The following is a 27,981-nucleotide window of genomic DNA, read 5'->3' on the forward strand; positions in this document are numbered from 1 at the left end:
TACTTGTGGTATGATACAATGTTCCTTCTGGTGTCGTAAACGATATATGATAAATTATGAAGATTGGGAAAGGAATGAAATTAAGCACTAAGTAGAAACGGGAAATTATTTCAAAAGGACTTTAGACGGTAATGGTAATATATAAAATGTTGCAAAAGAATTTGCAAAAGGACAGAAAAAGGGGGGATTTGAGACAAGGGGGGGCACAAAATTACAAAATGGAATATATAAACCTTTAGAATCAGCTTTAAGTAATGTCAAGTTTGATGGCTTTGTAACAGTACCAATGGAAAATTACTGAGGTGCATGATGCACAGAAAAAAAAGAAAAAGAGGACAGCTAGAGAACATACTGGGAATTCTTGTACAAGATAAACCGTTGTAGCTGACGTAGTTTTAGGCCCTATGACCTTAGTACAAAATGAGGGTAAGAAAAACAGGCTAAAAGAACAGGACGCAAGGACAAGGAGTATCTGGAAATGGCAGGTGTCCAGGATGGGCTGCAGGTAAGCTAACTGATGAGTAGAAGGACAGGAGGATTGTTATGTCTGTGGTGTTAACGAACCAATTAAGCTGGTATAAGCGTCTACTGCGCGTGCTTCAAAGGCTGCGAGAAGTGATGAAGATTGTTGGAAGAAGTAAACGACCCTCAGAGACCACCACCACAATTTTGTACGCATGCAGGGAACTTTCTGGAAAATGATGTAATCTATACATAGCCTCATGAATATGTATGTATGCGCAGTGGCTATATAAGGACAGCTTGCGTAGCAATACGGGGACACACGTTAGGAGGAGCAATCCCCCGTGTCTCCCGGCACCGCAATAAAGAAGCGGGGGAAGGAAGAAGGAGGCGGGGGGGAGTGAGCGAGCGGCTGCGTGGTTCTGAGTTACCGTCAGGGCTTAAACCATGATAACATATTTGTGTATGTTAGCTAATGTAATCAATTACTGTGCAACAACAAAGAGACACCGATTTGTGAAGTGTCACACCCTACACAGTGACTGATGTGCATATCTCTTTATTTTCTCCTCCAGAACAGTATAGTAGTTCCTGGCAGAAGAGAACAGTTGCAGTACCGAAACACAGAAGCCTGTTTTTTGTTCAGTTTAATATCTTTTCCTAGTGGCACTTGATAAGTAGGGTTAATATAATTTGTACTAACATTGGAAAAATGTACAATTCCTTTTTCAATTTCTGTCTTATTCCTTAAAAAAAAAATCTGTGAATATGCTTGGAGATGTTCACATATAGCAAGAAATAGTTCTTATGATCGCTAAATGCTTTCTTTGATTCTGTCCTAGGTTTTTATTTATTTGTTTCATGTAGATGCAACAGTGAGAGTCTGTGCAAGATGCCAGAGCAGTGGCTAAAGTGTATGGTAGAAGAAGTCACATCTCGTGACCCTTCATCTACACTATGTGCAACCAGATGTAGTGTGGGAATTCCATTCTGCATAGAGGTACCAACTAAGTTTATTACCTGATTTTTTATTGATTTCCTTTAATGTCCTTTCTGCTGAATACACATATATATTTATTTTTCTTACTTCAACCCCTTTTGGTCAAACAGTTACTTTCTTTTACACAAACTTTGATTGTCTTCATGCAACCAAGAAGCCACATGTAATTAAACTATGTTTGGCACTGTTTAGCGGTGCAGGTCTATTGATTCTTGAGATTTTTGTCTTGAGGTAGATTTGAATAGCATTTCAAAAGACTGAGTTTAGGCACTGTGTGGCCAATGTAATAATCCTCTCAAGCACGTTCCAAGTATCTGAGGGACTCCTAGGAGCAAGCCGTCCCTGCCAGAATAATTCATCTTTCTTCTTTTCCACTCTGAGTTTGCCTGAGAAAGTTGGGGCAGTCTGCTTCTGTCTGACCTCTCTTATGTCAGTCACAGCCTGCTCCCGGCTTTGTTAGACGCGCGTGCGCTAGACAGCAGGGATCAGTAGCAGGGCGTTGGTTTTGGAGACATTTGTCCCTTTTCAATTTCGGCAGTTAAAATATTTTTTCCCTCTTATATCTGTAGGTTGTCTGCAAAATGAATTTGGTGATTTCATGTCTTCTGGTTTCCCCATTCACAGCAGAGACTTTGACTCCAGTGGGCATTAGCTAGTGTTAATCCTGAGAATGTGAAACACCAAACGTGTTTCAGTCCGTATTTCGTGTAAGAAGTTACACTGCCTAATGTAAGGACTAGGTGGGCCCAACAGTATCCCACTGCAGAAAACCTGTGTGTAGTCCGCAGTCGACCTATGTTACTGAGTCCATATAGCGAAGTTTGTGCTGTGCCACAGCTGTTTGGATAAACAGGTCGCATGCTTCTGTGTTGACAGCTCTGGAAGAGTATAAAGTTACTCTAGTCAATTAACAGAAGACCTGAAATGAACATTGGGATTAGTCTAAAATAATCTAATTTTCAACTTGTAATTTTACTGTAAAGACCGGTGATAGTTTTCTTTGGCAGTAATTCTGAATTTGCCTGTCGCGCTTAATAGAATGAATTAAGCCTTACATAGCAGGTTGCGTTTAGATAAGAAAAATACAAGTTGTAATGCATATGCTAATAGTACTATAATAAGGTTATTTTATTAATGCATACAACTGAGGCTCGTTGTGGTCTGTCTGCTTCCTGTGACATTTATTCTTGTTTTACTAAAACACATCTAACTTAATGATAATGTGTAATTTTTAAGGTTATGAGCACTTTAAATGACCGATTTAAAGTAGGAATATTATTACCTAGTAGTACAAAAGTGCAGCTCCAGGGTGAAGAAATGGTGGGAAAATCCTTGTTACAGCTTTCACATGAATTTTTGGTCTTCGGTTCATTCTCCTCTATCTTATACTTCAGGAACACTTTTCTTCCCCTCTTCTCTCTCTGTTTCTCCTGTCATTCAAGGTACTGATAAACTGACAGTGACAGTGTTTCTGAGTTTCTGTCTAACCTCTATGCTTCATTTGGCTAGCCGTTGATCCATTTGGTTGTTCTTATGTGATGTAAAGTGCTATTAAATACCTTGTTTGAACTGACGCTGAACAGACCCTGAACCCCCAAACACAGACCCATAATCATTTCTGTTAGAAATAAGTGATTGGTTATTATCCATTTGTACTATGTTGGACAAATTCAACGAGAGCTACTGAACAGAGAGAGAAAGACTGATTTAACTCCAGTCCTGAATTCTACAGGACTAAACTACTTTCACCTCAGCTGGATGTCCTGCACATTGAACTATGATTCGGAGGTGGACACATCTGTTCTCTCCTTTTAAAAAGGTGCTGCTTGTTTTAATCCTGTTTTGCAAACCAGGACTTATTCTTTGGCCAGCCCCTGTCATCTTAAATATGTATGTTATTAAACTAAAAGAATGTCCATACTAGGAAAGAAAAGTGTGTCTAATATGGCAGATACTTTCGCTCTAATAAACGCCGTGATTTTTTTTTTTCTGATAAGTTATTATCTGTTATATACAAGGAGATTTTCTTAGGCAGATGGACAGGGCATGAGTAAAGTTTTCTTACTGAAACATGGAATGCTAAGAGGCTTTGAACAAAAGTAAGGACTAAACCTGAAACTTATCTCTGGGTTATTTTTCTTTACACCTTGTGTATGGCCAGCAGCTAGGCCGAAGTACGGTAAATGTAAGAACAGGGAGCAGAACTGGTAGTAGCCTTTGTCAGCTTTGGAACCAAAGAAAAGCAAAGCAGATTTGCTGAAAATGACAATGAAAGTATTTGTATCTTTGGCTGCACCTCTGAATGAATCATCAAGTGTAATTCCACAGGTAAAATACAGCCTGTCATCAGAAGGCACATGTGGTTACTTAACTGAAGTTAAGGAAGTCTGTATGTGTTTTTAATATGGAGATATTATTGGTTTTATTATCTAGAGCTAAACTTTAAAGATGTGTTTGCGCGTTGCAGAAGTTATGAAGTCACTGGAATTTGCAAGCGTTTAAGATACTAAAAACCGGATTGGGCATAATTTCATAGGTTTCCTTCCTAGTATAGCAAATACAGTCATGTTCATTTTGAATTATTATGATCAGTTTAGTACCTGTAGTCTATTTCTAAACAAACAGATGAGTAATTTCCTTTTCACAAAGAAATTAGCAAGCAATCATTTGTTTACATGTAAAGTAAATACCAGTTGTATTGTATGCAGTAAGATACTACATGAAAAGGGATTTTACGCATACTTGGTAACTTCTAAAACTTAAATATATACAATTGGAATGCACAGCAATTTTATTTGAAATTCAAAATCTTTATCTTCAAAATGTTGTTATCCAATCCTTAATCTTTCTGTTTGTAAGTGGAAGGCATCATTTGTTGAAGATATGTAGAAGCATGTTCTAATGGCTCTGGCCAGATCTTCCGCGTAACTTTAGGTAGCCTTGTCAAAGCCTGTGAAGCTACAGAGATCACCGCCTTCCCCTACAAAGAACAGAGAGATCTCACCATACGGTGAAGCAAGCCTGGCTGTCATTTTTGTCCTAACACTGTCCTCCTGTGAGTTGTAGTTTATTTTTTCTCACAGTACCTACAGCTTGTCAAGAATGTTGGAAAAGATAATTCTAAACTCTGAAAGTTATTTTTACAGCCACAATAAGCTACGGAAAAAAGAACGCTGGCTTCCACTTGCAGTGTCTGCAGTGTACTTGTTAGGGGAGTATCTTTTTAAACCGTAATTGTTTTTCACAGTCTTCACTGCTGCACAATTCAAATGTATTCTTTAACAGACATAGTCTTGTGCTTAATATGGAAATTAAATGGTGTAAATACGCATATGAATTATTTTTGCTTCGCACGTTCACTGCTGTAATTTTACCCCGACAAGTCCATGCTTTAAATATCCTTCAGGCACTGTTTAAGGATACAAGTTGAGGTGAAAACATCATGCCTTACATTGCAGATGGAATACAAGCAGCAACTTCAGGTTGTATGTCACCTCTCTGGGCAGAAAGTTAATACTTAATTTTCCCTCTCTAATTTAACAGGATATAGAGTGGAGTTGTTCAGTGGAACTTTGGGATTTTGGGGTCCCTGAGGCCCATTTTGAGGGTCCCTGAGCTGTATTTTGTGGTCATACAGAGTTTGGGTGTCCCTGGGGTAACTTGGGGTCCCCAAAGTGCATTTTGGAGTCCCTAATGCTAATCTTTTGCATACCTGAGATGTATTTTTAGGTCTTTAAAGGCCATTTTAGGTCCCCTGAAGCCCATTTTTGGGTTCCTGGGGCCATTTTAATGTCAAGGTCAGATTTGGGGGTCCCGGTGTCCTGTCTGAGGGGCCCTGAGGGAGTCCCTGGGGGGGGGGTGTCAGGTTTTGGGGTCCTCTAGCTGTATTTTGGGGGACCCTGAGGCTATTTTGGGTCCCCAAAGGGAATCTGGGGGTTCTTGGGGTATTCTGGGGTCCCTGAGCTGTACCTTGGGGCTCCTCAGGGGTTAAAAGGATCTGGACCAAAAGGATCAGGGGAGTCCCCAAGGGTTAATTTAGGGGTTCCTGAGGACCGTTCTGGGGGTTCTTAAGCTGTATTTTGGAGTTAGAAGGATTTTGGGGATCCTTAGGGGCCACTCTGGGGTCCCTGGGTGCTATTTTTAGTCCCCAAACTGTTTTTTGAGCCATTCTGTGTCCGTGAGCCTCATTTTGGGGGTCCCCCGGGAGGGAATTTGGGGGTCCCTGAGACTTTTTTTGGGGGTACCACGGTGCTGGAGAGGTACCTTTGGGATTTTGGTGCCCCGGGGGCAATCCTGGGGTCCCTGAGCTGTATTCTGGGGTCTCTGTGGGCCATTTTTGGTCTCCTGAAGCCCATTTTTGGGGTCCACGGAAAAGATTTTTGGGCCCCGGGGGGGATTTTGATGCATCTCATGGCATTATTTTCATGTCAGAAGGATTTTGGGGTCCCTGAGGCCCATTTCTGAGACTCTGGAGGCCATTTTGACTTCTTTTGGGGCCATTTTGGGGTCCTGGAGGCCATTTAAGGATCTCTAGGGGGGAGTTTTGGAAGGCCCCACTGCCTTGTTTGGGGATCTCTGAGGAGTCTGGGTTTCCTGTGGAGTTTTAGGGTTGCTGGGGCCCTATCTGGGGGCGTTGAGCTGTTCGGGGGGGTCTGCGAGGGGTATTATCATAGAATAGTTAGGGCTGGAAAGGACCTTAAGATCATCCAGTTCTAATCCCCTGAAAACAGGGACATCTCGCACTAGACCATGTCATCCAAGGCTCTGTCCAACCTGGTCTTGAACACTGCCAGGGATGGGGCATTTGCCACTTCTCTGGGCAACCTGAGGGTCCCTGGCGCCATTTTTGGTCCCCAAAGGGCATTCTGGAGGCCCTGGGGGGATTTTGGAATCCATGGGCTGTAGTCTGGCGTGCCCCAGGGGTTATTTTGGCATCAAAAGGATTTGGGGGATCCCTGGGTGTAAGTTTTGGGGACCCTAAGGCCCATTTGGGGGGTCCCTGAGGGGTATATTGGGGTCCCTGGGCCATTTTGGGTCCCCAAAGGGCATTGTAGGAGTACTTGAATGGCCATTTGGAGGTCCCTGGGGACCCAGGGACTATTTTGGGGTCAAAAAGATCTGGGGAGTCTTTAAGGGTAAATGTTGGGGTTCCCTACTGCCCGTTTTGGAGTCCTTGGAAGCCTTTTTTTACTTGAACTGCACACACATTCAGCGTGTTTAACCCCCCAAACTAATGTATCTGTAGGAAACAATTCTTAGTCCTTTTCTCCATCACCTCTCCCTCCAGGGAAGTCTCCCATAAGCTTGTGGGTGGAGAGAAGGACAGGGGTTCTCTTACCCGTTAGCATCACAGGCAAAATCAAGGCGCTTTGTTGTCAGATCAAAGCGCCACCTTCCCCTCGTTGCTAGGAGGATCACCGTGCACCCTGAACCGATATACGCAGGTGTAGTCCGGGTGGCCCCAGTTGCTCAGCACTTGCAGCAGGATGTAATTCACAAACCCAGAGAGCTCGTTCTGAAAGGAGAAGAGATGAGTTGTCTTTTCCTCTCTAGCATTCAACTACTGACACAGTGCTGCAGCAATGGACTTGCTCAACATCTGACTGCCCTGGGAGGGCTGTGGCCAAGACGTTCTTCCACTGCTCTACCTCATTTGGCCAAAAGAACAGGAAGGGAAGAAGCATCTACCTGAAATTGTAGTGAATCGACTGGCAATTACTTCTAGCCTACTTTGGGGCACATGCTTCCCCTGCCTGTCAGAGGACCCAGTGGTGTCCCTATCATGTCTCATTGCCTTCTCTAGAAAGCCATGACACAGAATGGCCTCCCTGTCTACTGGCCTCAATACCAGAAACAACAGCATCCTCAGAAAGCCCCTTATTTCTAGTCTTTAATGAGCAGGCCAGTAGCAGTGTTTCCTGAGTGGATGTGGCCACTTGTAGGCGCTTGGCGTCCAGACAGCCAAGCTGATGTCAGCTTCAGCAGCTGTGGTTGTCAGCACTGAAGCGTAAACCCAAAAGTGAAGGAGAACGGCATTCCAGGCATATGCCATTAGGAGGTTAAAGCAGAAGGAGGGACAGCATGGCACACGGCATTCTCCAGGAGAATGCTGCCTCGAGCCCTTTGGCACGGAAGCTTCTCCCCAGCAAACTGCATTTCTCCCCTCCCCTCCTCTCCTCTCAGTTCTCCTCCCTCTTTGTCCCCCTACCTTTAGCTGAAAGGTCTGACTGGGATTCAGTGGTGCCAGGAAAACAAACTGTCCCAGGAACCGCTCCTCCTGTTCTTCCGTCACCCCCTAGAGAAAGATGGGGTGGAGAAAACATGAGTGCTCTGGTCCACCGTGGGAAGACTTAACTTCTGTTGGTGAAGTCCTGATTTATTTCATCTACATAGTCCAAGGAAGGTAATCACAAGGAAAAGACAGGAAGCTGAAGCTAGGCAGCATGCTGCCACACTTGCCTACTTAACGAGCGTAGGCTGTCAGAAAAGGAGCAGACATTCCCAGGGTAATGATCCCTGAGGATCACCAATGCTCACTGGCGTTGGGAGTCAAGAAGGTCCAAGGGGCAGACACTGTGCCAGCCCCTTTTCCCTGTGGCTCCTGGAGCACAGTCCTGGCCCAGAAGCTTCCTTTTGTGTGGTATATTGGACAGAAGAGGAATCCAATGGAAAGGGAGCAACTCCAAGGAGCCTGTTTCTTCTGCAAGGCAAGAGGGAGCCGCAGGCCTCTGGGTTCTGACCCATATTCACCCCCTGCTTAGAAATGCTGAGCAACCTTCTGCCCCCCACTCACAGAAATCACTTACGTAGACAGCAAAGTCCTTTGGAGCACTGGAGATACCGTCTCCATGGAGCGTTGTCCCTGAGACATGGTCCATGGTGACTGCTCTGGGAATGACTGGCACAGAGAGCTTGATGAGGACCTGTCCCTGACTTCCATGGAAGGGCCAGCAGTTTCCTAGATGATTTTCCTTCTGAAAGAAGAAGAAGAAACTACGTTCACGTGGAGAAGAGTGCCCCGGCTTTCGCTTCTGCCATGAGCATCATGGAGTAAGAACTGATCTGGCCCATCAGCTCTGCTCTGAACTGCGTCCAATGCCTTGGGTCAGACCCTGACAGGACCAAACAGAGCAGCAGCTGTGAGAATCCCCATGTCACAAGACCCCTTCAGCACTGCAGAAGCCCTGTGAAGGCAGGCAGCTGGGTGTGTTCCCATGATCAGTGCTAGGAGGGCTTGCCAACACAGGGTGGGGCCTTGCAGCAGTGCAGGCTCTCAGCCATGCTGACAGTTTGCACAGGGATGAGGAAGAGAGAGGCTGCAGGACCAGGCCTGCCTGCTAGAAGCTCAAACGGAGGACCTGAGGCAGTCTGGGAGAGGAAACACTCGGCAGGGAGACAGTGAGTGGGTCCATACAAGAATGTGACAGGAAAAGAAAGCTTTGAGGAGCAACGATAAGGGTAAAGGCAACTCTCGGCAGCATGTTTGTACCCCCCCCCCCCCCCTTTTGTTTTCCTGTTTCGTGGTGCTCCTACCTCAAGAATAAGCTCAGGAGATCTCACATAATCCAGCACTGGCAGGGAATACAACATGACTTTATGTGCCGTATTCTGGAAGGATGGACTTGTGTACTCAGGAATGACAGCAGCCCCTGGAAATTAAAACATGAGCACGATCATTGAGCTATGTCAGGAAGAATATTGTACTGTTCACTTGAGAAATGCTTTTAAGTAGTCCTCCATCTCCTGCAGGGGGATTCCCCTCTTTCTTCCTGGCGTGATCCCTCTGGAACACAGACCAGGGACTCATCAATCTGTGGTAATGTCAGCTGGAATGTCAGCTAGGCTTTCTGCTCTTCAGATGGAGTCCAGCCGCTTCCAGAATCTGTCAGTGGATACATTTTTAGGGCACGATGTGGCCCTTGACTTCTTGCCCTTTCTCTCCTACCACTGAGCCTGTTCCAAGGCCCATCTTGTCAGTGTGCACAGGAAGCACTTTGCAACCAGTCTGTGTATAGTGGCACAGCACCTGATGATTTGAGGGCATAATCAGTCATTGGGACTTGGCTGTCTTCCAGCTTCTCCAAGACTTGATTGATGATCTTTTGAACAGCCTGGGGAAGAGAACAAAGGCAAGCGCCTGTTAGCAGGAAAAGGAATGGAACAATCATCTCCCCTGCAAGGCCAGCCAAGGGGAAGGGGGACGAGGTTCAACTCAGCTGTGAGGAATGCACGGACTGCCTGGAAACCTCCCAGGTTTGCTCTACTCTGAGGAAGGTGTAAGTAAAGCAACTGTAACTCCCATCACGGCGCTCTCTTCCCCCATACAGAAGTGTGGAGCAAGAGGAAAGGAAGTGTGGGCATGCACAGCACTTGCTCCAGCCACACAGGCCTTCTGGCTAGCCGGGACAGGGAACAGTAGAAGGATAAAGTCTGGCAGGAGGAAAGAAACCTCTGAGTAGAGCCTTCTGCAGCATGGCCTTACCAATCCAGAAAAGCCTGGGAGCTTAGACTGCTTCAAGGCTTCATGGAGAGCACGCTCGGTGACATCCTTTATGCTCCAGTCCAGGTGATAAAGCTCTTCATGGAGCTTCTGGAGCTGTTGTTTGAGGGTCTGGGTTCTAGTCAGTCCTTCTCCTATGTCGCTCCCTGCTGGCCTAGAAAAGCACCAAACAGAGACTGTAACTGTTGCGGCTGGCCTCTCGAACACCAGGAGGATGTGAGCAAGGTAAGAAGCCTGGCTCTGAATGACTGGCAGGGCAGGCATGTCTCAAGCAGTTGGGAGAGGTAGCTCCAAGGTGCTTAGAGTTTCAGGCTGAGAAGCAGCTTCCTGGCTACCCGGGAACATTTGGGGAACCTGAGCAACATCTCCAGTGTGCCCAAAGCCGCCGCGTTCCCTATTACATGTGCCAATGTCTCATCAGAGCCAGGCAAGAGCAGATCTGAAGGGGAGCAGGTGGTATTCCCTACAGGAAATACTAACTAGAACAGCTCAGACATAAACAAGGAAAGCTGCAAGACACACAGAGAGCAAGGGAAGGTGGCTGCTGCTGCCAGATGGCTCCTCTCCACAACATCTCTCTCCCCTGCTTTGCTGTAAACAGCCCAGGCCAAGCAAAAGGGTGATGGATGGGTAGCCCCAGTCCTGTAGTGGATGTGGGGAGCTATAGGTGACCATTTGAGAGACAGGAAGAAAGGGCAATGGGAGAAGGTCAGGAAGCTGTGCTAGGTGAAGTCTCTTTGAGGCAGGACAGAAACAAGGTCCTGGTGAGGCCCAGGGGCAGAGCTCCTCTAAATCACCATCAAGTCGAAGAGGAAATCATCTGTACCTCCAAGTCTTCTGGTCCCAGCCAGAGAGGTGGAAACGCTCCTGGAACAACAATGAAGGGAACAGTCATCACAAACCGCAACAGACCAGTGCTTTGCTGGAACCTATGCAGGCCCCAACCTGCCTGATAATTCTTTTTATCAGCTGGGTGCAGTGCCACGGGCTGTGGAGACACTGATACTCGGTCCAACTGACCTTCACCTGAATGACCTGCCAGGATGCCAACTGTCCCCAGCCCTAGCCACAGTGTTTCACTGAGTGGTACTTTATGTCCTGGTAGAACCAGTCTCGATCTGAAGAAACCTGAACGTCACCTGCTGTTGGAGATGCCGAACATAGGAGGAGACGAAGGCCTGGCATCCTGCTGCAGCCCTCCAGAGGCCTTCTTCACCCAGCAGTCCCATGTGGTGAACGCCTGTTAGACACACACCAAAACTCTCCTTACACCTAGAACTTGGTCTAAGGCTGGGTTATGCCTCGGCTCCCCTTTCCCTGGCTCTCCCACATGCCATAGTTGTTTCTCCTCTTGTAGTCTTCGAAAAAGGTTGTGAAAGAGGGCTCCACCGTACACAGATATTCCTTCCCATGGAACATGCTCCTTGTCCCGCAGAAGCTTTTCAACTCCCAGGGGCAGGGAAGGTTAGCCACTGCCCCTCCATCGCCTTAAGAGAACTGCCTGAGCCCTTGCTTGCCTCCACACCCATTCCTCTGAAGCAGGGGGGACTGGCACACCTCTCTCAGTTCTTCCTACTCTTTGCTGGGCTACTCTGGTCAGAGCACGTGGAGCCCTATCTCCTAAAGCACCATCCTCAGGTCCGAGTTCCACCGAGACTCACCGAACAAGAACAGACTGATGAGCAGCACCAGGGTCACTGTCTTCAGAGCCTTCATTTTCCTACAGAGCAGCAAAGAGGAAAAGGATAGTGAAGCTGGTGGCATCCATGCAGTTCAGCAGCAGACCTGAGAGCAGCAGTAGGGATGGCAGGTCTTGAACCTAGCACTCCTGGTGTGAGGATTGCCTTGGTCCTGCACAAGTGGTTGAGTTGTCACCAACAGCACCAGCGGGGCATTTGGTACAACAGCAACCGGCACTGTTTGGTTAGTGACAAAGGGCTCTGGATTAACTCCAGAATAGAAGAAGGAGTTGCAGCAAAAGCTGTGACCATAATTCATGTCCGTGGGGGTAGAGAGGGTTCAGCCTATACCCCGACCGTTCAAGAGCTCACAAGGCAGGAGGGGTTTTGTATCTCCCCTTCAGCAGCATTTCTTTAGCAGACAGGCTGTCACTGGCCGTTTTCTTTGCATAAACGCAGGCAAATGCAGACTGGGTGAAGGTGGAGGGAGGGATGAATGTAAAAGCATGCTGGTAATCCACGTGGAACTAAGGAAATACCAAGGAAACATCTCGGTCGCTAGTCCAATGTGCTGTGAAGCCTGATCTGCCAAGAGACAGCACACACCGCTCTGGAAGGTGGGAGGTCCTCCTGCTTGTCCTAACAGGCTCACAGCATGCACTTCAGTAAAAATAAACAGTCCTCTTATGTTCTTCCAAGAGCCAGGAAAGCTCAGGGTCATAACCCATTCTGCAGAGGGTTCAAACATACCCTTTCAGGACTTGGCCTTGCCATGACTTTCTCGCTTCATGCACTGAGGTGTGGGCAACAGGCATCCTGCTTGCTCACGAGCAAGACAACCACTGTGGTGTCTGTTCCCTCACGAGCTCGAGTCTCTTGACACAGGGACAACCCTGATCTTCCACCCGGCTGTGCCTGCCTCAACGCCAACAGTGCTTTGTGACATCAGCGGCAGTAGCCAACGTCACAACAGAAAGGCAGCACTGTGTTTTGAGGTGAAGTCCAACAGGAGCGGGAGCAGGTTTTGCTCCTCTGCACGAGGGAAGACATCCTCCAAGACCAGACCGTATCCTCTCATCGGAGGTGGCAGCTCTTTGCATCCCCACTTGCATCCCACCTTGCACCAGGGCAGCAAGGACCTCTGGCTCTGTACCCCGAGCATGCTTTATGATACCAAAACTCTGGGTATTAACTGCTACAGAGCTGCACAATGACAACATTACCATCATTGTCACAGGGCAGCTACAAAGGCCCTTTGGAAAGGCTCCCAGGCATGTTGCTTTCTCTGAAGAGGACCTGCTGCTGACCTGTGCCCAGCGTTAGCAGCAGAGCCCTCCGGCCACCAATGTTTCTGTGCAGCACCACAGCCCCGGCTCCATCAGTAAAGCTGAAACGATCACACCAGGGGTGTGTGTTTCCCCGGTGTTCTTGTGCGCTGCCTGCATGTCCCCTGGTGTTGTGTCCCATGGGTGGGTGCCTCTGTCTGCTGGGAGGGATTTGTCCCCAGCAACCACCTCCAGGGATGAAGATGCCACAGCCTGCTTGCTCCCGTGCTGGCTGTGAGCCCCAGCTCTACATCCCAGCCCACCTCCACATCCCTTCCTCTACACCAAGCTCATGCTCCAGAAGGGCTCACATCAACTCTGGGTTATTTTCACACATGGGCACTTTGAGGTACCTTCCTGCCCACGATTTGAACGCAGAAACATCACTCAGAACAGCCACTGTATTTTGGGGGCACATTTTCTATCCCCCCTTTGGCCTTTCCCTCTTCTTTTTGTCTTCAGAGAGCTCCCCACGGCGTGTGGGTGCGAGCAGCGCATGTGCCCAAAGCCGCCGCCTTAGGGCCGGAACCCTCCCCGGCCTCAGGCCGCGGCCTTGCCTCGGGGCGGAACCCGGAAGCCCGGCTCGTTGCCTGGCAACGCCCCCCCAAATGGCTGGCAGCGGGCCCAGCACAGACAATCACGTGTGAGGAGGTGGGGCAAGGCAGCCAATCAGAGGAAACAGCGCCTCAGGGGAGGGCGGGCTATAGGGGAATCGGCGGTCCTCACTCGCTCGTTTCCGGGAGGTAGCCCTGGGACCGCTGTCGCTCCGGTCACAATCTATCCTGGAGATGAGAGGAGCTTGCAGTGGGCAGGAATTTGCAGGAGGCTCAACGGACCTCTCTGGTAGGAGCTAGTAAAGCATGACTGCCCTTCATCCCTGGTGAGATGCAGCATGCTTTTGGCTCCTGACCATTCCTGTGAGGGCTGCGTCTGCCTCTGCTCCTCATTTGCTCTTCCAGAAAGGTTAACAACAGCAAGAATCTAAGTCTTAGGGGATGGGATAACCATTTTAGCTGGCATTCCCTAAAGCAGAGCGAGTGCAGCACAGCCACTGCACATCACTGAAACAGCTGCCCCCACATCATCCTCATCACAGGATAACACTCAGCATCACCAGAGCAGATGATAGCCTGTGGCTACATAAGGACAGCTTGCGTAGCAATACGGGGACACACGTTAGGAGGAGCTATCCCCCGTGTCTCCGTTGCCGCAATAAAGAATACCTGCTTGGCAACTTGAAAACTTTGTTGGCGAGTTTATTCCTGGAGTTTTCTCTGAATCAATTTGTCGACTCAGGTGGGACCTACTCTGCTCGGCTGCAGGACCCACTGAGGACAGGGCTCCCTAGGGCCCTCGGGACTTTTTCCCAGAGGCACCCCTCGACTCATTCAGATCCCTGCGGGAGCAGACAAGGACCATGTTCATAAAAGGTATTTTTTTTTTTTTTTGTATCGTCTGTAAGGTGCAGGGGGCATCTTACATAAAGAATAAATTGGGTTGGTTTCGTAGGCGTACGCAAGTTTAGGAAGCCTTCCGTAAATCAAGATGGGAAATCTCGCAGGTAAAGGCGTATACTGGCTGTTGGCGTCCCTTTGGTATACACCCACAAGGAGCAGGGGGCATCTTGTGGTTTGGTCCGACAAGATGCAGGGGGTGTCTTGTGGAAATGGTTTTGGGTCCACTGTACTATCAACAGCACGTGAGGGATTTGATTCAGTGATGCTGTCAGTGTGGGTCCCTGAATAGGTTAGTCGAATCACCCTCCGATACAGTGGGCTGTCCAGTACGGTTCCCACAGTGGGACACAGACAGGCTGGTTGGACACAAGGGTCTTGTCCTTCTTGTGACACTGACAGGCTGGTCAAATATAAAGGGTTCAAGGAAACCCCCCTTACAGTGTTACAATATGGTCTGAGCCATAGGGGTTAGGAAGTGTTGCTTTTGATTCTGTTGGTATTCGACTGATTTTGTGGCTTGTTACAGTAACGATTTTGGTCTTGTGATTTTGGTATTGGTGACAGGATGTGATAACTGTGTTATTAACTGTTGTTTGTTTGATTGAATTTTAGTCTCTGTCTCAAGTGTTGTAACTGTGTGGAATGTGTCTGTGGGATCCCGTGTGTGTGTGTGAATGTGAATGTGAGATTGATAGTGGAAAATCAGCAGAGTGGAGAGATCTTGAAAAAGAGTCCTTTAGGGTGCATTTTGGCACATTGGAAAGAACTGGGAGGGTCTCCTGGGGGCTCGGTAAACAAGAAGACGGTGGTAAAATATTGTAACTGGCGGTGGCCTTCGTATACTTTGGAAGATCAGGAAAAATGTCCTAAAAATGGAACTCTGAACTATAATACATTGTTACAATTAATGTTATTTTGAGGTGGCAAGGAAAATGGGATGAAGTAATGTATGCAGATATGTTTTTCACTTGAAGAAACCACCCAGAATGACAGACTGAATGCAAAATTAATATAGCTCCGCCAGATCCCTTAATTTTGGCTTTGGAAAAGGACAGGGAAAAACTGAAAGTTAAGCTGGAGAGATGTTGTTCAGCCTGTGATATTGGGGTAATGATGTTTAAAGTTAAAAAACAGTAATCAGGAAGATAGGCTGGAAAATTATGAATCAGAGGTGCCTCCGAGAGGAGCACCCTCTGCATCTGTCCTGTCTGATATTGCTAAGGAGGAAGAGCTTGCTGTCACTGGCAACAAGCAGCAGACTCACATTCAGGGTTGAGAAAGGGTTAAAACAGAAGCGCTGTTGCAGAGGCAGGCATCTGCAGCCTTGCAGAGCAGGGTGAGCAAAAAAAGTGAGGAAAAAAAAAAAAAGGGAAAACCCAGGGGGAAAGGAGGGGAGCTCAGGAAGCTCCTGTGTTTGAGCATGGGAGGAGGGATGTCAGGGGGAGGTGGGGGAGTGGGCTCTTCTTGTGTGGAACCGGAGCGGTGTGCGTGCTATGGGGAGTCTGGACGCTGGAAGTGAGACTGCCCTGGGGGGGAGTGCCATGGGGTGGCTCCGGTGACTGAATTGGAGCCAGACTGACAGGGACCTGGGGAATTGTCGTGGTTTAAGCCAGTCGGCAAGTCAGCCACGCAGCTTCTACTCCCCCCCCCACCCCCCGGAGGGATGGGGAGGAGAATCGAAAGAATGTAACTCCCACGGGTTGAGATAAAAACAGTCCAGTAACTAAGATATAACACAAACCACTACTGCTACCAATAATAACAATGATAAGAGAAGTCACAAAGGAAGAGAATACAGTCTCACCGGCCGAAAACGAGCCCGACAGAGCAGAGAGCGTGCCCTGCCGGGTAACTCCCAGTTACATCCCTGGGCATGACATGCTGTGGTATGGAATACCTCTTTGGTTAGTTTGGGTCAGGTGTCCTGTCCCTGCTTCCTCCCGGCTTCCCCTCCTCCCTGGCAGAGCATGAGACTCACAAAGTCCTTGGTCAGAGTAAACATTCTGACCAGCAACTGAAAACATTGGTTTTATCAGCATTATTCCCAGGCCGAAAGTCAAAACCACAGCGCTGCACCAGCTACTAAGAAGGAGAAAAAGTGAGTGCTGCTGCTGAACCCAGGACAGGAATCTACCCTAGCAGATCCTCTGGTTAAATTAAAACTAGGGACTAGAGCAAATAAAGTGGAATTTTTGTGGATACAGGAGCAACTTATTCGGTGTTAAATCAGAGAGAAAAGAATTTGTTACAGGTGTGGGAGCTACTGGCCACCAAGAAAAAGAGGGGGAAAGAAAAAAAAAAAAAAAAAAAAAGAGGCATTCTTTCTGAAACCCTTAATGTACAAATTGGGAAAACAAATAGGAATGCATAAATTTTTATGCATGCGAAATTCTCTAAAATCTTTATTAGGGCGAGAAGCAACATTTACAGAAGGCAAAATGGAATTAAGAGCTAAAAACAATCAATTAATTGCAGGTTTGAGCTTATCTTTAATTCAACAGAAAAGGAAACAGAAGGACCTCAGTGAAATAGAAGAAAACCTTAATCAGGTATATCTGGGAGTATGGGCATTTGAAGTTCCAGGTAAGGCGAAAAATGCTTTGCCTGTTAAAGTGGAAATAAAAAGGCGGGGGGGCGGGGGGGGCTGCCCAATTAGAATAAACCAATATCCCTTTAAAATTAGAAGATCAAAGGGAATCAAAAAATCATTGATAAATTTTAAAATCTAGATTATTAATTGAAGGTGAATTGGGATATAATACTCCTATCTGGACAGTAAAGAAATATGATGGGAAAAGTTGCAGATTGGTTCAAGATCTCAGAGCAATCAACAAAATTGCAGAGGATATTCGTCCAGTAGTAGCTAATTCGTATGACTTATTGACTAAATTGGACAATAATCAGAAATGGTTTGGCATCCTGGATTTAAAGGACACTTTCTTTTGCTTACCACTGGCCAAAGAAGGCCAAAATTATTTGCTTTCGAATGGGAAAATCCTGACACAGGAAGGGAAACTCAATTAACTTGGACGGTATTACCTAAAGGGTTTAAAAACAGTTCAGCAATTTTGAGAAATCAGTTAGCACTGGAACTAGAATCTTGGAAGCCACCTACTCAGACGAGGACTCTGTTACAATATGTGGATGACCTGTTAATTGCTACAGAAACAAAGGGAGAATGTATCCAGTGGACGGTGGAATTATTAAATTTTCTGGGACTGAATGCTTATCGGGTATCCAAACAAAAGGCCCAACTAATCCAAACCCGACTTTCCTACCTAGGATGTGAAATAACAGGAGGATAGAGAGAATTTGGAGCCGCTAGCAAAGAAGCCGTTTGTCAGTCTCCATGACCGTCAAGGAGCTCCGGACACTCCTGGGAATGACTGGATGATGCAGACTTTGGATCCACAATTACGGTGTTCTGGTAATCCCACTAGATGAACTGTTGAAAGGAAACCCTCCCTCTTTAGAATGGACTGATACAGCAGAGGGGGCTTTGAGAAATTTAAAAACAGAGCTAATGAGAGTTGCAGCTCTGTGACTTGCGGATGTGACTAAATCCTTTTGGCTGTATTCCTATGAAGAACAGCGAATAGCTCTGGGGGTTCTTACTCAGAAACTGGGACCCTGCAGAAGGGCAGTGGCATATTTTTCAAAACAGCTGGATGAAGCGAGCAAAGGATGGCCTGGGTGCCTGAGAGCTGTGGCGGCAGTTGTCATGAGTATTGAAGAGGCTCGCAAATTCACCTTGGGACAAAACATTACTGTGCTAGTGTCCCATGTTGTATCAGCTGTCCTGGAACAGAAAGGAGCTCACTGGTTATCTCCTTCACGTTTTTTAAAATACCAAGCCACCCTTGTGGAACAAGATGATGTAGAAATTGTGGTCGCTAACGTTGTGAGTCCAGTATCCTTTTTGCAGGAACAATCAACAGCACCACTAACACACGACTGCTTGGTCACTATAGAGGCTGTATATTTGAGCCGATCAGACTTGAAAGAAAAACCTCTGGAAGATGCTGATTCTTGGTTTACTGATGGTAGTAGCTTTGTGAAAAATGGTGACCGAAAGGCAGGATATGCCCTTACCACCACTTGACAGGTAATAGAAGCTAAACCTTTACCCGCGAACACCTCTGCCCAGAAGGCAGAAATAATAGCATTAACGAGAGCCCTGGAATTGGCTAAAGATGAAAGGATAAATATTTGGACTGATTCTAAATACGCATTTGGTGTGGTGCATGCACATGGTGCTATCTGGACAGAACGAGGACTATTGAACACACAAGGGAAACAGATTAAACATGCTACTGAAATTCTACGGCTACTGGAAGCTGTTCAGCTACTTGAAGAACTAGCTATTATGTACTGTAGAGGGCATCAGCAAGGTGACTCCGATCAGGGAACTGGGAATAATTTGGCCGAGTTTAAGCCAAACAAGCAGCTGATCAATCTAAAATCATGTCCTTAATCCCTGATGGCAAACTAACAATTGAGAAATCTAAACCTAGGTATTCAAAAGAGGATTGAAACAAAGGGGGGCATAAAATCGTAAAATGGAATATATAAACTTTTAGAATTAGTTTTAAGTAATGCTAAGTTTAATGGCTTTGTAACAGTAGCAGTGGAAAATTACTGAGGGGCGTGATATGTAGAAGGAAAAAATAGAGTACAGCTAGAGAACATACTGAGAATTCTTGTGCAAGATAAGTCGTTATAGTTGACATAGTTTTAAGAAAAATAGTCTAGAATAATGAGACATAGGGATAAGGAGTATCTGGGAATGGCGGGTGACCAGGACGGGCTACAGTTAAACTAACTGATAAGTAGGAAGCTAGAAGGATTATTATGTCTTTGGTGTTAACGATCCAATGAAGCTGGTATGAGCATCTACTGCACGCGCATCAAAGGCAGCCAGAAGTGATGAAGATTGCTGGAAGAAGTAAACGACCCTCACAGACCCCTACCACAATTTTGTACGCATGCGGGAAACTTTCTGGAAAATTATGTAATCCATACGTAACCTCATGAATATGTATGTATGCCCAGCATCTATATAAGGCAGTGTATGGAGCAATAGGGGGAGACACACGTTAGGAGGAGGAGCTATCCCCTGTTTCCTCCAAATCAGGATAGAAAATTAATTTAAGATCTCAAAGGACAGGAAAACAAAGAGGGTGGGGGTCAGATACCTGATGGGCGAATTGTAACCCCCTGTAACCAACTCTGGAAGTTAGTTCAGGAGGAACATAATAAAACTCATTGGGGTAGTAACTCTTTGTATAGATACTTAAACAAACAAATTGCAGGGTGAAATCTATATACTATAGTTCAATTAGTTACAAAACAGTGTCAGCTATGTCTTAAGAATAAACCTAAACCTGAAAATAGAAATCAAATTGGGACAATTGGGAGAGGAAGTTATCCGGGACAGCAGTGGCAAATAGATTTTTCGGAATTACCGAGAAAAGGAGGTTATCGATATTTGTTGGTGTTAACGGATACTTTTCCAGGCTGGCCAGAAGCATTCCCTTGTAGGATAAATAATGCAAAACAAGTGATTAAACCATTATTTAACGAGATAACACCTCGTTTTGGGGTACCAGCGGCAATTTCTTCCAACCGAGGCTCGCACTTTAGTGCAAAATTGTTACAAGAAATTAGCAAAAAATTAGGAATTGATTGGCAACTACATGTTCCATACAGGCCTCAGGCCAGTGGGCAAGTAGAAAAGATGAACCATCTGATCCAACATACTAGTAAAATATGTCAGGAAACGAGTTTATATTGGTACCAAGCTTTACCACTGGCCCTATTAAGAATTCGAACTAAGCCTCAGTCGAAAGAAGAGGTTAACCCGTTTGAAATTTTGTATGGAAGACCATATCAGTCGCAGGTTAAAGGAGAAAGTCTTCAGGAAGTGGGAGAAGGCAATCTCCGACAGTTTCTGATCAATCTGGGCAAAACAATTAGCGGAGATAAATAAGAGAATATTAGGGACAAGAGCAAGAGGTTTGGATTATCCGATTCACCCTTTCAGATCCAGAGACTGGGTTTATGTTAAGAATTCTTCAGGAGATCCTCTACAGGAGAGGTGGAGCGGACCGTACCAGATATTATTGACCACCTTTACAGCAGTGAAGGTAAAGGAACAACCTGCTTGGATACATTATTCAAGAACAAAAAAAGCACCAGAACCAGAGAAGACATGGCGGATCGAACCTTCAGGACCCTTACGGATGAAATTGCGTCGGTCATAATTTGGACTTATACGGTAACTGGCGCACAAGTCTGGGACCAAAACGTATACCTGAAATTAGTGCAGAATGTTACTAAGGTTTTTAATCGTAGTGACTGTTGGGTGTGTGCACAGTTGCCTAAATCGGGAGAAAATCCGGACCTTCCATTAATTGGAGTTCCAATTCCTAACACTGTCTCATGGACAAATTTGTGGGTGAACACTAGCAATCTACGTCCAAGGGAAAGGTTAAAATTTGGGATAGTCAATCCTAATCCAGGTAATAAATATTATACCTGTGCACAAAGATGTATTACACCAGGAACCAGAGTAGGAGATTATGCTTCACAAGGAGGGGTTTGTTCCATAATCAATGAAAGTTGCTGTTCCTATATAAATGGAAGTGGCAGAATTGAAATAGATCTGGAGGAAATTTGGAAACAAACTAAAGTATTTCATGAAATGGCCATGGATGACACCTCCTGGGGTTTTGAAGAAATATGGAAAAAGTTAACTTCATGGTTACCTGATCTCTCCTGGTTGAGGCAACTGGTTGCAGGAATATTGATGTTAATTTTTTTTTTAGTATTGATTACTTGTGGTATGATACAATGTTCCTTCTGGTGTCGTAAACGATATATGATAAATTATGAAGATTGGGAAAGGAATGAAATTAAGCACTAAGTAGAAACGGGAAATTATTTCAAAAGGACTTTAGACGGTAATGGTAATATATAAAATGTTGCAAAAGAATTTGCAAAAGGACAGAAAAAGGGGGGATTTGAGACAAGGGGGGGCACAAAATTACAAAATGGAATATATAAACCTTTAGAATCAGCTTTAAGTAATGTCAAGTTTGATGGCTTTGTAACAGTACCAATGGAAAATTACTGAGGTGCATGATGCACAGAAAAAAAAGAAAAAGAGGACAGCTAGAGAACATACTGGGAATTCTTGTACAAGATAAACCGTTGTAGCTGACGTAGTTTTAGGCCCTATGACCTTAGTACAAAATGAGGGTAAGAAAAACAGGCTAAAAGAACAGGACGCAAGGACAAGGAGTATCTGGAAATGGCAGGTGTCCAGGATGGGCTGCAGGTAAGCTAACTGATGAGTAGAAGGACAGGAGGATTGTTATGTCTGTGGTGTTAACGAACCAATTAAGCTGGTATAAGCGTCTACTGCGCGTGCTTCAAAGGCTGCGAGAAGTGATGAAGATTGTTGGAAGAAGTAAACGACCCTCAGAGACCACCACCACAATTTTGTACGCATGCAGGGAACTTTCTGGAAAATGATGTAATCTATACATAGCCTCATGAATATGTATGTATGCGCAGTGGCTATATAAGGACAGCTTGCGTAGCAATACGGGGACACACGTTAGGAGGAGCAATCCCCCGTGTCTCCCGGCACCGCAATAAAGAAGCGGGGGAAGGAAGAAGGAGGCGGGGGGGAGTGAGCGAGCGGCTGCGTGGTTCTGAGTTACCGTCAGGGCTTAAACCATGATAACATATTTGTGTATGTTAGCTAATGTAATCAATTACTGTGCAACAACAAAGAGACACCGATTTGTGAAGTGTCACACCCTACACAGTGACTGATGTGCATATCTCTTTATTTTCTCCTCCAGAACAGTATAGTAGTTCCTGGCAGAAGAGAACAGTTGCAGTACCGAAACACAGAAGCCTGTTTTTTGTTCAGTTTAATATCTTTTCCTAGTGGCACTTGATAAGTAGGGTTAATATAATTTGTACTAACATTGGAAAAATGTACAATTCCTTTTTCAATTTCTGTCTTATTCCTTAAAAAAAAAATCTGTGAATATGCTTGGAGATGTTCACATATAGCAAGAAATAGTTCTTATGATCGCTAAATGCTTTCTTTGATTCTGTCCTAGGTTTTTATTTATTTGTTTCATGTAGATGCAACAGTGAGAGTCTGTGCAAGATGCCAGAGCAGTGGCTAAAGTGTATGGTAGAAGAAGTCACATCTCGTGACCCTTCATCTACACTATGTGCAACCAGATGTAGTGTGGGAATTCCATTCTGCATAGAGGTACCAACTAAGTTTATTACCTGATTTTTTATTGATTTCCTTTAATGTCCTTTCTGCTGAATACACATATATATTTATTTTTCTTACTTCAACCCCTTTTGGTCAAACAGTTACTTTCTTTTACACAAACTTTGATTGTCTTCATGCAACCAAGAAGCCACATGTAATTAAACTATGTTTGGCACTGTTTAGCGGTGCAGGTCTATTGATTCTTGAGATTTTTGTCTTGAGGTAGATTTGAATAGCATTTCAAAAGACTGAGTTTAGGCACTGTGTGGCCAATGTAATAATCCTCTCAAGCACGTTCCAAGTATCTGAGGGACTCCTAGGAGCAAGCCGTCCCTGCCAGAATAATTCATCTTTCTTCTTTTCCACTCTGAGTTTGCCTGAGAAAGTTGGGGCAGTCTGCTTCTGTCTGACCTCTCTTATGTCAGTCACAGCCTGCTCCCGGCTTTGTTAGACGCGCGTGCGCTAGACAGCAGGGATCAGTAGCAGGGCGTTGGTTTTGGAGACATTTGTCCCTTTTCAATTTCGGCAGTTAAAATATTTTTTCCCTCTTATATCTGTAGGTTGTCTGCAAAATGAATTTGGTGATTTCATGTCTTCTGGTTTCCCCATTCACAGCAGAGACTTTGACTCCAGTGGGCATTAGCTAGTGTTAATCCTGAGAATGTGAAACACCAAACGTGTTTCAGTCCGTATTTCGTGTAAGAAGTTACACTGCCTAATGTAAGGACTAGGTGGGCCCAACAGTATCCCACTGCAGAAAACCTGTGTGTAGTCCGCAGTCGACCTATGTTACTGAGTCCATATAGCGAAGTTTGTGCTGTGCCACAGCTGTTTGGATAAACAGGTCGCATGCTTCTGTGTTGACAGCTCTGGAAGAGTATAAAGTTACTCTAGTCAATTAACAGAAGACCTGAAATGAACATTGGGATTAGTCTAAAATAATCTAATTTTCAACTTGTAATTTTACTGTAAAGACCGGTGATAGTTTTCTTTGGCAGTAATTCTGAATTTGCCTGTCGCGCTTAATAGAATGAATTAAGCCTTACATAGCAGGTTGCGTTTAGATAAGAAAAATACAAGTTGTAATGCATATGCTAATAGTACTATAATAAGGTTATTTTATTAATGCATACAACTGAGGCTCGTTGTGGTCTGTCTGCTTCCTGTGACATTTATTCTTGTTTTACTAAAACACATCTAACTTAATGATAATGTGTAATTTTTAAGGTTATGAGCACTTTAAATGACCGATTTAAAGTAGGAATATTATTACCTAGTAGTACAAAAGTGCAGCTCCAGGGTGAAGAAATGGTGGGAAAATCCTTGTTACAGCTTTCACATGAATTTTTGGTCTTCGGTTCATTCTCCTCTATCTTATACTTCAGGAACACTTTTCTTCCCCTCTTCTCTCTCTGTTTCTCCTGTCATTCAAGGTACTGATAAACTGACAGTGACAGTGTTTCTGAGTTTCTGTCTAACCTCTATGCTTCATTTGGCTAGCCGTTGATCCATTTGGTTGTTCTTATGCGATGTAAAGTGCTATTAAATACCTTGTTTGAACTGACGCTGAACAGACCCTGAACCCCCAAACACAGACCCATAATCATTTCTGTTAGAAATAAGTGATTGGTTATTATCCATTTGTACTATGTTGGACAAATTCAACGAGAGCTACTGAACAGAGAGAGAAAGACTGATTTAACTCCAGTCCTGAATTCTACAGGACTAAACTACTTTCACCTCAGCTGGATGTCCTGCACATTGAACTATGATTCGGAGGTGGACACATCTGTTCTCTCCTTTTAAAAAGGTGCTGCTTGTTTTAATCCTGTTTTGCAAACCAGGACTTATTCTTTGGCCAGCCCCTGTCATCTTAAATATGTATGTTATTAAACTAAAAGAATGTCCATACTAGGAAAGAAAAGTGTGTCTAATATGGCAGATACTTTCGCTCTAATAAACGCCGTGATTTTTTTTTTTGTGATAAGTTATTATCTGTTATATACAAGGAGATTTTCTTAGGCAGATGGACAGGGCATGAGTAAAGTTTTCTTACTGAAACATGGAATGCTAAGAGGCTTTGAACAAAAGTAAGGACTAAACCTGAAACTTATCTCTGGGTTATTTTTCTTTACACCTTGTGTATGGCCAGCAGCTAGGCCGAAGTACGGTAAATGTAAGAACAGGGAGCAGAACTGGTAGTAGCCTTTGTCAGCTTTGGAACCAAAGAAAAGCAAAGCAGATTTGCTGAAAATGACAATGAAAGTATTTGTATCTTTGGCTGCACCTCTGAATGAATCATCAAGTGTAATTCCACAGGTAAAATACAGCCTGTCATCAGAAGGCACATGTGGTTACTTAACTGAAGTTAAGGAAGTCTGTATGTGTTTTTAATATGGAGATATTATTGGTTTTATTATCTAGAGCTAAACTTTAAAGATGTGTTTGCGCGTTGCAGAAGTTATGAAGTCACTGGAATTTGCAAGCGTTTAAGATACTAAAAACCGGATTGGGCATAATTTCATAGGTTTCCTTCCTAGTATAGCAAATACAGTCATGTTCATTTTGAATTATTATGATCAGTTTAGTACCTGTAGTCTATTTCTAAACAAACAGATGAGTAATTTCCTTTTCACAAAGAAATTAGCAAGCAATCATTTGTTTACATGTAAAGTAAATACCAGTTGTATTGTATGCAGTAAGATACTACATGAAAAGGGATTTTACGCATACTTGGTAACTTCTAAAACTTAAATATATACAATTGGAATGCACAGCAATTTTATTTGAAATTCAAAATCTTTATCTTCAAAATGTTGTTATCCAATCCTTAATCTTTCTGTTTGTAAGTGGAAGGCATCATTTGTTGAAGATATGTAGAAGCATGTTCTAATGGCTCTGGCCAGATCTTCCGCGTAACTTTAGGTAGCCTTGTCAAAGCCTGTGAAGCTACAGAGATCACCGCCTTCCCCTACAAAGAACAGAGAGATCTCACCATACGGTGAAGCAAGCCTGGCTGTCATTTTTGTCCTAACACTGTCCTCCTGTGAGTTGTAGTTTATTTTTTCTCACAGTACCTACAGCTTGTCAAGAATGTTGGAAAAGATAATTCTAAACTCTGAAAGTTATTTTTACAGCCACAATAAGCTACGGAAAAAAGAACGCTGGCTTCCACTTGCAGTGTCTGCAGTGTACTTGTTAGGGGAGTATCTTTTTAAACCGTAATTGTTTTTCACAGTCTTCACTGCTGCACAATTCAAATGTATTCTTTAACAGACATAGTCTTGTGCTTAATATGGAAATTAAAAGGTGTAAATACGCATATGAATTATTTTTGCTTCGCACGTTCACTGCTGTAATTTTACCCCGACAAGTCCATGCTTTAAATATCCTTCAGGCACTGTTTAAGGATACAAGTTGAGGTGAAAACATCATGCCTTACATTGCAGATGGAATACAAGCAGCAACTTCAGGTTGTATGTCACCTCTCTGGGCAGAAAGTTAATACTTAATTTTCCCTCTCTAATTTAACAGGATATAGAGTGGAGTTGTTCAGTGGAACTTTGGGATTTTGGGGTCCCTGAGGCCCATTTTGAGGGTCCCTGAGCTGTATTTTGTGGTCATACAGAGTTTGGGTGTCCCTGGGGTAACTTGGGGTCCCCAAAGTGCATTTTGGAGTCCCTAATGCTAATCTTTTGCATACCTGAGATGTATTTTTAGGTCTTTAAAGGCCATTTTAGGTCCCCTGAAGCCCATTTTTGGGTTCCTGGGGCCATTTTAATGTCAAGGTCAGATTTGGGGGTCCCGGTGTCCTGTCTGAGGGGCCCTGAGGGAGTCCCTGGGGGGGGGGTGTCAGGTTTTGGGGTCCTCTAGCTGTATTTTGGGGGACCCTGAGGCTATTTTGGGTCCCCAAAGGGAATCTGGGGGTTCTTGGGGTATTCTGGGGTCCCTGAGCTGTACCTTGGGGCTCCTCAGGGGTTAAAAGGATCTGGACCAAAAGGATCAGGGGAGTCCCCAAGGGTTAATTTAGGGGTTCCTGAGGACCGTTCTGGGGGTTCTTAAGCTGTATTTTGGAGTTAGAAGGATTTTGGGGATCCTTAGGGGCCACTCTGGGGTCCCTGGGTGCTATTTTTAGTCCCCAAACTGTTTTTTGAGCCATTCTGTGTCCGTGAGCCTCATTTTGGGGGTCCCCCGGGAGGGAATTTGGGGGTCCCTGAGACTTTTTTTGGGGGTACCACGGTGCTGGAGAGGTACCTTTGGGATTTTGGTGCCCCGGGGGCAATCCTGGGGTCCCTGAGCTGTATTCTGGGGTCTCTGTGGGCCATTTTTGGTCTCCTGAAGCCCATTTTTGGGGTCCACGGAAAAGATTTTTGGGCCCCGGGGGGGATTTTGATGCATCTCATGGCATTATTTTCATGTCAGAAGGATTTTGGGGTCCCTGAGGCCCATTTCTGAGACTCTGGAGGCCATTTTGACTTCTTTTGGGGCCATTTTGGGGTCCTGGAGGCCATTTAAGGATCTCTAGGGGGGAGTTTTGGAAGGCCCCACTGCCTTGTTTGGGGATCTCTGAGGAGTCTGGGTTTCCTGTGGAGTTTTAGGGTTGCTGGGGCTCTATCTGGGGGCGTTGAGCTGTTCGGGGGGGTCTGCGAGGGGTATTATCATAGAATAGTTAGGGCTGGAAAGGACCTTAAGATCATCCAGTTCTAATCCCCTGAAAACAGGGACATCTCGCACTAGACCATGTCACCCAAGGCTCTGTCCAACCTGGTCTTGAACACTGCCAGGGATGGGGCATTTACCACTTCTCTGGGCAACCTGAGGGTCCCTGGCGCCATTTTTGGTCCCCAAAGGGCATTCTGGAGGCCCTGGGGGGATTTTGGAATCCATGGGCTGTAGTCTGGCGTGCCCCAGGGGTTATTTTGGCATCAAAAGGATTTGGGGGATCCCTGGGTGTAAGTTTTGGGGACCCTAAGGCCCATTTGGGGGGTCCCTGAGGGGTATATTGGGGTCCCTGGGCCATTTTGGGTCCCCAAAGGGCATTGTAGGAGTACTTGAATGGCCATTTGGAGGTCCCTGGGGACCCAGGGACTATTTTGGGGTCAAAAAGATCTGGGGAGTCTTTAAGGGTAAATGTTGGGGTTCCCTACTGCCCGTTTTGGAGTCCTTGGAAGCCTTTTTTTACTTGAACTGCACACACATTCAGCGTGTTTAACCCCCCAAACTAATGTATCTGTAGGAAACAATTCTTAGTCC

Source organism: Psittacula echo (genome assembly GCF_963264785.1).
Source record: "Psittacula echo genome assembly, chromosome: 4".
NCBI lineage: Eukaryota > Metazoa > Chordata > Aves > Psittaciformes > Psittacidae > Psittacula > Psittacula echo.